The following is a 9,600-nucleotide window of genomic DNA, read 5'->3' on the forward strand; positions in this document are numbered from 1 at the left end:
TAAACCAGGATTAGGCCATAGATCAATTGGGACTTTTAAGTAATTTTTCATAACCGTGCCTTTGAAAACACATTACCGGTGTGCCTCCTGAGCCAATACAAAGGCACTGATATATTTTAAGATCAGTCAGTGCAAGTTTCTTTCAGCTGACACAGCCCAGACTTACATTTTAGTCTGGGACTAGGTTTAAGCCTGGTCTGTGAAACCGGGGGATTATAAAATAAATTCAAAGTAAAAAGCTCAAAGTGATTTACAGTAAAAAGAAAAACACAACAATAAGCAGAGTAGTTACTGTTATACTTTATAATTTATTAATTTTTAATTTATTTGTATAGTGCTTTTCACAATACCAATCGTTGCAAAGCAGCTGTCACACTACGCTGTTCAGGGAGCACGCTGGAGGCACAAGGAAACATTTAATAAAGGAAACACTGGGAATAATCCACAACAGAAGCTTGAGCAACAATCATAAAAAAACAAGTAGACCCGAGAAACAGTGAACGCATAGGCAGAGACTTAAATACAAAGGATAATTGGGGAAACACATGTGAATAGGATCATAATCAAACTAAACGAGGACAGGAACATGACCAAATAAGGAAAAACCGGAACAGAAATTGGCAAAACAGATCCATAATCCTGATAGCAGCTTTAAAGAAAATATTAGGTTTGTACATTACATTTAGGAGTGGGTTATTAGTGGTGACTATGGCAGAAATGTACAGTAAGAATCATGCAGTTATACAAATTACATCTAATCAAACAGACATTATTAACTGCAATGATTATATGTTGCGATTAAACTTAGTGATTGCGATTAAACATTGTGATTTAAGCAGAATTTGGTAGTTTTATATGTTGTTCTAGGGTTAGCATCATCTGAGATCTCCTGGGGGGTTGGCATCATCTCTTCTCAGGTGTTCGGTCATCTAGGTTCTTCGAAAGGGTTGGATCCAGATTAAAGTTTGTGTAATTCCTAGTTGCCTCAAGAATGCAATCCCATGGCAGAAACAGAGAAGCAGATAGAGACTAAATTAGCGTAGCTGCTGATCCAACCAAGCAAAGATTATGTGTTAAACCCAAGCAAAAGAATGAAAATGAGCATTTGACCAGATATAGCTGAAGTACACAGTTACGAGATACATTATGTGAATTATTGGCTAAAAAGATGTGTCTTTATACTAGATTTAAACAGAGAGAGTGTGTCTGAACCCTGAAAGTTATCAGGAAGGCTATTCCAGAGTTTGGGAGCCAAATATGTAAAAGCTCTACCTCCTTTAGTGGACTTTGATATCCTAGAAGGTACTACCAAGAGTCCAGAGTTTTGCGACCCTAGAGAGCGTGATGGATTGTAGCGTGATAGAAGACTAGTTAGGTACGCAGGAGCTAGATTGTTAAGGGCCTTATTAAGTAAGTAGGAATATTTTGTAACTGATGCGGAACTTAATAGGTAGTCAGTGCAGAGACTTTAAAATTGGGGTAATATGATCATATTTTCTTGACCTGGTAAGGACTCTAGCAGCTGCATTTTGGACTGCCTGTAGCTTGTTTATTGAAGATAATATTAATTGTTTTTTTGGCATGTACATTTAAATTAAACTACAAGCTGATGGATTTCTTTTCAGAGAGAAGTCACACCTCTAGCTGGCTCTCAGGTGTTGCAGTGCCATATGCTCATTTTCAATTCCTGTCAAATCTATAGTCATATGATTGCATGGAACAGAACGGGTTGATAAAATGCAAAACCTTATTTGAAAATGGGGTTGTTTTCGGATTAATGCTATATATACATATGTTTATCCAACCAAACTGGCATAACACCAAAGAACATTTCCAAAGAGGGTTACCAAGGCAACCCCAGAAAGTGCACCAATTAGAAGGCGCAATGGCTCTCAAACACTAAAATGCCAAGAGATTGAAGGAGATGGAGACAACAGCTCTAAACAAACAGACAAATGAAAGAACTAGGCAATGTTCAACAGGCACTTTTAGTGCAAGACTTGAAGTTGTGCACAGAGGATACAGTTTTCTTGCCCAGGTTGTGACGTTTCCACAAAACTCATCAGATATGTCATGTATCCCTTCATGTCTATGATGTACCACTTGTGAATCCAGATTATTGATGTTCCTCCAGTACGTGCGAGTGAGAGTTTATGTGAGTGGACATTGATCTGATTGGATCCCAGTGGTGGCCGACCGCATTGACCACATGCTGTTCTAATGGCCAGTGAGGCACATGTGTGTGCATGTGAAATGTGTGTGTGTATGTATATATATATACATATATATATCAGAATACTTGCATATATTTCACTGTGCATATTAATTTATACTTGCATATATAGCATATCTCAACTGCTTGATCGTTTGCATCATTGCATATGTATAATATGTAAATGTATAGTATATTATCTAAAAGCTTTAATATACTAAATGAAACTATTCGGCATGAGTACATTACGATGTTATAAACATTAACATCATTATTTTCTTTAAGGATAGCTTTGAAACAGTATTGTGAAAAGTTGATAAAAAAATACATTTACACAGAAATTTCAATAGCAAAAAACAGTTATAAAATTAATGTTTTTATATTTTTATTTATGATTTTATAATAAATTACAAATGCGTAGTATATTTTGTCATGAAAGGCTGGTATGATGCTTTAATGCTGCATTGCATTAGCACTTGAACAATATAATAGTACCATTGGTTATTGGCTGATATTAGATATTTTGTATTCAGCACTAGCTGATATTGAATATTTCACTGTGCATATTAATTTAAAGTTAATTCTTTAAAAATACTGATTTGGTAACTCTATTAAATGTCATTTTTAGCTATCTTTATTTTAGAATGAAAAAAAGTTCATCTTGTGCATTATAATTTTAAGATGCCTATTCATTTATAGCATATAAAATAATTTATTTAAATTTTAGTGATTTCTTTAAATGTAATTATATAATGCAGAATTTGGTTATACTTTATTTTAAGGTCCATTCTCGCTATTAACAAACCATTAACTACAACTTTTGCCTCAACAAACTCCTAATTTGCTGCTTATCAATAGTTAGTTAGGTCGTTGTTAAATTTAGGTATCTGGTGGGATTAGGGATGTAAGAATACATCTTCATGTAGAATATGTGCTTTATAAGTACTAATAAACAGCAAATATGTTAATAAAAGAAGACATCAGCAACTAGTTAATAGTCAGAATTGGTCCCAATACTAACGTGTTACCCAGAATTTTAATATCAGCCATCTAACATGATAAATTATTATCGGTATTGACTAAATTTTAATATTGGTGATCTCTAATTAACACAGAGCAAAGCAGCATCACAGTCACCTTTGACACTAGAGCCTTAAATCTGTTGAAGATGTCATAAATCTGTTGAATTCTGCATGCATTTAAATGGAAATTTCAACAGAGGTGCATTTTTGCACGAGTTATTAATGCTTTATGCTTTTCAAGCCACAAATGAGTGTGTCTGTGCCATAAATCTTCTGTAAGTATGGCTTTTGAGGCTCTATCCAATTTTACATTTGAGAAATGATCCACACCCCCTCACAAGCCCGTCACGTATTCAATGCCATAGCAACTACTACAACTAACTACTACCTGCATTCTTACACACACATACACTCTCTCTCTCTCATGCTCTCTCTCCTCACGATTCGCTCACATTCTCTCATCTTTTTCCCTCCCTCCACTGTTTTGTTCTCTCTCTCTCTCTCTCTCTCTCTCTCTCTCTCTCTCTCTATCTATTTCTCTGAGCGATTCTCTGTCCTCACTTGTGTTGAACCAGTCGTTTCATGCAGCACTGCTGTGTTTACTCAGTCCTATGAGCCACTGATGGCAGATTCAAGGTAAGGTGATGTTTTAATAGATATTCAAGTGCATGATGGACGAGAGAGTAAAGCGTATTTCCCGCAGATGTTTGTCACACTATTGGACAGCAGCGTGTGGGTTTGAATGGGATCCGACTAAACTGTTGCTGTACATCTCAGGGTGTGTTTGTATTTGCATCCGTTTTCTTACTAGCTGTTTTTGGGAGCCATACGTCATGCCCATGAGTTGCATCAGGCTCCCTAAACTAATTTAGAGTTTTAAACTGACACATTTTCTCTCAAAAAGTCCTAAACCACAAACATGTGATATTAAAACAAGTCAGCTATCTAAATGAATAGCTTGTTTTTGGCTTGTGTGTATGTGTGTGTTGCTTTAGTGACTCATTCCCTTAGTGTATGCCATTGTTTGTGGGAGCCAAAGGGATATTTTCAGCAAGATGGCTTAATTTTTAGAAATAAATAAAGTATGTGGATGATGCACGAGTCATTCTGCATGGGTTGTGTGGGATTTGGTAAGCAAAGAGTTATCATAAATCATAAAGAGCCTTGTATATTGACACAATGAAAGGGACTGCATCAAATATGTAAAACAGTGTTAGCATAATTTATACACAGTTTAAATATATACACAGTCAAATTTCCTTGTGGTTGTACCAGGAAAGGAAATATGATCTTGGGTTTAACATGACAGAACATTCTGCTGAACAACTGCGGCTATTATTGCAACCTGTAGCTTGAGCTGCTGCTGAGAGTAATTTTTGTTTGATTACTGGGATGCACATAGAGTGGTAAATGGACCATATGTTCCTGTCCTCTACAGTGCAAGAGTGTCACGATGCACAGTTCACCTTTACGCCATAATTACGTCTTATGTGGGTTCTGCCGTGCATATCAGCCTCATCTGCTCTCTCTGTTGTTCTTTCTGTCCTTTTCCTTCCATTATTTGGATACTCATCCGATCATTTCTCCATCGCTCATTTTCTCACTTTCTATCAAGTCTCTTTCGCTGTCTTCCCCCCCTGCGGTCTCTCATTAGTTTGCTTCCTCCCACTCCGTACCTCTGTTCTGTACCTGCCCTCTCTTGATTTGCTAAGGGGAATGAGTGATGAGCAGAAGCTTAAATGGAGAATGAGTCACTGTAGTGGCAGGAGTGAAAGGTGATAATTCTACTTCTCTTCTCTTCTCTTCTCTTCTCTTCTCTTCTCTTCTCTTCTCTTCTTCTCTTCTCTCTTCTTCTCTTCTCTCTTCTCTTCCCCTTCTCTTCTCCTTCTCTCTTCCTCTCCTTCTCTTCCTCTTCTCTGTATCTTCTCTCGCCGCCCTTCTCTTCTCTTCTCTTCTCTTCTCTTCTCTTCTCTTCTCTTCTCTCGCCTAGTGTCTTGTTGTCATCTTGTCTCATTTGTTTCCTGTTTCTTCTCTTTTTCTCACTTTTCTTTTTTCTTACCTGTTTTGTTTTGTTTTGTTTTGTCTCATCTCTTCTCTTCCAATCTAGTCTCTTTTCACAGTGTCTTGTCTCATCTCTTCTCATATGTTGCATGGTTTCCTCCTCTTTTGTTTTGTTTTCTTTTATATCTCATCTCATTCTTTTTTTCCATTTTGTTTTGTATTGTTTCTTTTTCTTTTTTATTATTTTGTATTTCATTTCCTTTCTTTTTGATCTCTTCTCTTCTTTCATTTTTCATATAATTTGTGTTTACATGATCTTAAGTAATTTTTTACTCTTTTCTTTTCTTGTTTTGTTCTGTCTCTTTTTATTTTTATTCTTCTGTTTTGTTTCCCTTCTTTTTATCTCTTCTCTTCTTTCATCTAGTCTTTGTTTTGTTTTTTGTTTTGTTTTGTGTCTCACCCTCATTGTGCTCACCTCATCTAATGCCAATTATTTACTCACCTCTTCTTGTTTCATCTCATTTTGTTTGTTTTGTTTTCATCTGGTCTCTTTTCTTTTGCCTCTTATTTTGCCTAATTTCTTTTCTTCTAAGCACTACTTTGTGTCTCATCCTATTTTCTTGTCTTTTCTCTTCTTGTCCCAACTCTTGATCTTGGTCTCTTCTTGCCTAGTTTCTTCTGTCTTGTTTCATCTTCATCTTCATCTTCATCTTCTTTCTGATCTTCTGTTCTCTTTTCTTGCATCTCTTTGCCTCTCATCTCTACACTGTCATTTTGTCACTGCTTTCTGGTCTCATCTTTTTCTCTGTCTCATCTTTGTCTTTTTTCTTCTCATCTTTCTTATACTTTCTCGTTTTGTTACGTTTCATTTTGTCTCATTTCATCTCTTCTCAGGTAAGTTTTACAAGGAAAGAAAGGTGTAAAAAGGAAAGAGAAAGAACATCAGCCAATTCATCAAGATTGTCAAATGACAACATGAGTGAGGCTTATAAACTACATACCACAGAGCTGTGCTGTCCATCCCTCTCTGTAAGCTCAAAAGATAAGGTAGTGCGTGAAGAGCTAGAAGCATTGCAGAAACAAGCATTTATTTCTGTGTGTGCATGAACACATATGTGGATGTGTTTGATGTGCCGGTTGGTTGGGTGTAAACGGGTTGCAGGCTGTGAGTGGGTGTAGTAGCTGAGCTCTATGTCATGGCTATTAAAATCCTCTCGCACACCACGGAGACGGGTGAGAGAGTGGCGTCCATCGCTAATGAGTGGATCAGAGACAGAGTCAAGCACGGGAATACAAAATGTGTGACGGCCTTGTGAGAGAGAGAAGTTAAGGATGAGGTTGAAGAGAGGACAACATAGGGGAGGAACAGAGTGTTAAGCGTGTTAACACCAGCACCAACACCAACAGAGTGTTAACACCCCCAAAGGTTTTATGGAGAAGTGAAAGGAAAAAATTATGAGATGGAATAAAAGCAAAGCAGAATATGTTGTCCTGATTTCAGGTTTTGGTGGCTTGATTCCAGAGACAGATAAGGGGAAGCCCAGCCAGTAGATCTAATGAGCCAGATCGTGTGAGCGCTGTCTGTGAGTGATACGACCCCCTCTCTACCCACTAATCTAATGAGAGAGCATGCCGTTCATTTTGCTGCAGTGCTGGAAAACAGCCCCATCAGTCAGTCTTGGCTCAGGGCTGCTGGAGCCCACAAAACACTGTCTTCAGTCCATTAGGTTGGGCACAATCATGCCAAGCGCCTCACTTAAACTGTTCAACACAACTGCAACATATGCTGCACAATCCAGTGACTGCAAAATGCAGAATTCCAGAATGAAAGTCTAGCGTCTTCTGGTGTAATGGTTAAAAGATCCTGTGCCTTCCTGTAGCTCAAACAGTAGCATAATGCTACCAACATGAATGTTATGTGTTCGATTCCCAGAGAAATCAAAAACTGATAAAATGTGTACATGCGATGTATAGTTTCTTTGGTTAAAAGTATCTTCTAAATGTATAATTCTTAACGTTATATTTGTGGTGCGGACTTCCCTATTCTCCTAGAATTAGAATGATTATTAAAACTTTATAGTTGTTGTAGTTCTCATTATAGTAAGCATCCTCAGTGTGAATGAGCCTTTAGGCAATGTTGAGTTTTCAACCTCACAACTTGACACAGTTACAGCCAATCTGAATATATTACATTGGACTGGCTGGCTGGTTAGGATAAAAAGTCATAGTTAAACGTTCTTGAACTATCAACTTATCACTATGCAATTCAATATGGTTCATGTAGATAGTTTGCTTTTATTTTTTATGTTCCAGACAGACAGCAAATCATTCATTTTCTTAAGTAGCTTCTGATTTCTAACACCTTGGTCTCCATAGTGTTGTGATGAGAGAATGCACTTGAGAAACAGTTTAGACAGGAGAAATCAGTCTACATATAAAATATTTGTCACAAATTTCTGAATAATTACTTTCTACATAAAACACTTTCTAAATAATTAAAGTATAGTGCATCTACCAATAAGAATATATAAATAAACCGTTTTTACCAATGCAGATACTGTATGTTAGAAACAATGCATCGTGATACAAATGCCAACTTTTATCTGATGCACACTTTTTTAAATTGATGCATCACATTGTTAACTTTTATGTAGATGCACCATTGCGAATTGGTGAATCTTACCATCCCTATACTATGAACCAATCACTGGCCCTAGTTTTAGGGGTTGGGTTTAATTGGTTTATTTAAACTACTGTTTAAGAAATTAATTATTTTATTCAGCAAGGAAACATTGAATTGATCAAAAGTGGAAGTAAAGACTTTACATTGTTACAAAGTATTGATCAAATAAATGCAGCCTTGGTAATTGGAAGAGACGATCAAAAACACAATAATTTTTTTTTTGATGAATTCAGACATTTAAATGGTAGTGTAGTACTTGGGTAAATCATATTGTGTGATTTTTTTTTTTTTTTTTTTTTTTTTTTTTTTTTTTTTTTTTTTTTTTTTTTTTAAGGTTGCTATTGGTGGTTTGACTTTTAAAATACATGCATTAATCATTTCTTTGCATAACCGTGCCTTTGAAATGGCTAATTATGTCCACGCCTTCTGGTGAAATTTAGCATCATTGCATTTCTCATTGAGTTTTACATTTACTCTTATTGGACTGCGTTGAATCGCAATCACATGTAGAAGGTCTTTTGGTTTATTTTTGCATCATTGCATTTCTCATTGAGTGCGTTAAAGGACATACGCCTTCTGGTGAAATTTAGCATCATTGCATTTCTTGTTGTTTTTTAAGTTTGTTATTTTTGGATTGGGTTGGTTTGTAATAGAGTGGTATTTTACATTGGTGGTTTAAAGTTTTTTTTCTTTTTATAAGGTATGATTAACCTTGGGTTTATTGCAGTGCTGGCGCTAAGCCTAAGGCTGCTTTTCCTCTTTCCTCCCTTCTCTCTCGCTCTCTCTCTCATCACTCATTCACAACATGTACGCCCTTCACTCTTCTTTATCAGAGAAGAAATATTGCTGTGTCTCTATAGAGAGGAAAAAGCAAACTGCTGGGGTGGTCACTGCTCAGTATAGGGCTAGATGCAGTACACACACACACAAATTTTGCAGAACGTTTCTACTTAAGAATTTCATGTTTAATTCAGTGCTGTTTCTTTGTAATGCCTTGTGAAATTTACTACCAATTTCTTCACCCATTTTTTTTCCAGTCTGGATGAGATATATATATATATATAAACTGAGGGTAAAATAGCCTGTTAATCTACACTCACCCTAATTTGTTCTGTTGATACATGCTCATTTAATTTATTTTTACTAACGCTCACATCTTTAAAAACACTAATTATTTTAGTAACACTGTTAATTGTAATCTTTAGAGAATCTCAAAATGAATATCCGTTATTCATACCGTACATTATAATGTTAAAATTTTTTTCAACAACTGATTTTAGTTTTAGTGTTTAATTTTGTCAAAATAATACAGTATAATACTAAATGGCTGAACATAATTTAAAGATCAAACAAGTTTTTTCATTTAATGTTTCTTTAACTATTTCATTTACTGTCATGCACAAACTCTGTGTTGCATAAATGTGTCAATAATGAGACAGTCGAGGATTCAGTAGATCGGGGAACAGGCTATTTCAACCCACGCTGAGTCATCGCTTTATGAGCTTCTGACTTCATGCCGCGGGGGACGGCCTTGAATTTGTCACTTGCTGACAGCCAGCATTCTGTCTGCCATGACGCTACAGCTGTTAGCTGGGGTCAGATGCACTTAGATAGATCACATCTGTCATATTCGTGTGTGAGTGTGGCTGCCTGTATGTGTGTGCGTGTGTGAACAAATCTTT

Source organism: Cyprinus carpio, chromosome B15 (assembly GCF_018340385.1).
Source record: "Cyprinus carpio isolate SPL01 chromosome B15, ASM1834038v1, whole genome shotgun sequence".
Classification (NCBI taxonomy): Eukaryota; Metazoa; Chordata; class Actinopteri; order Cypriniformes; family Cyprinidae; genus Cyprinus; species Cyprinus carpio.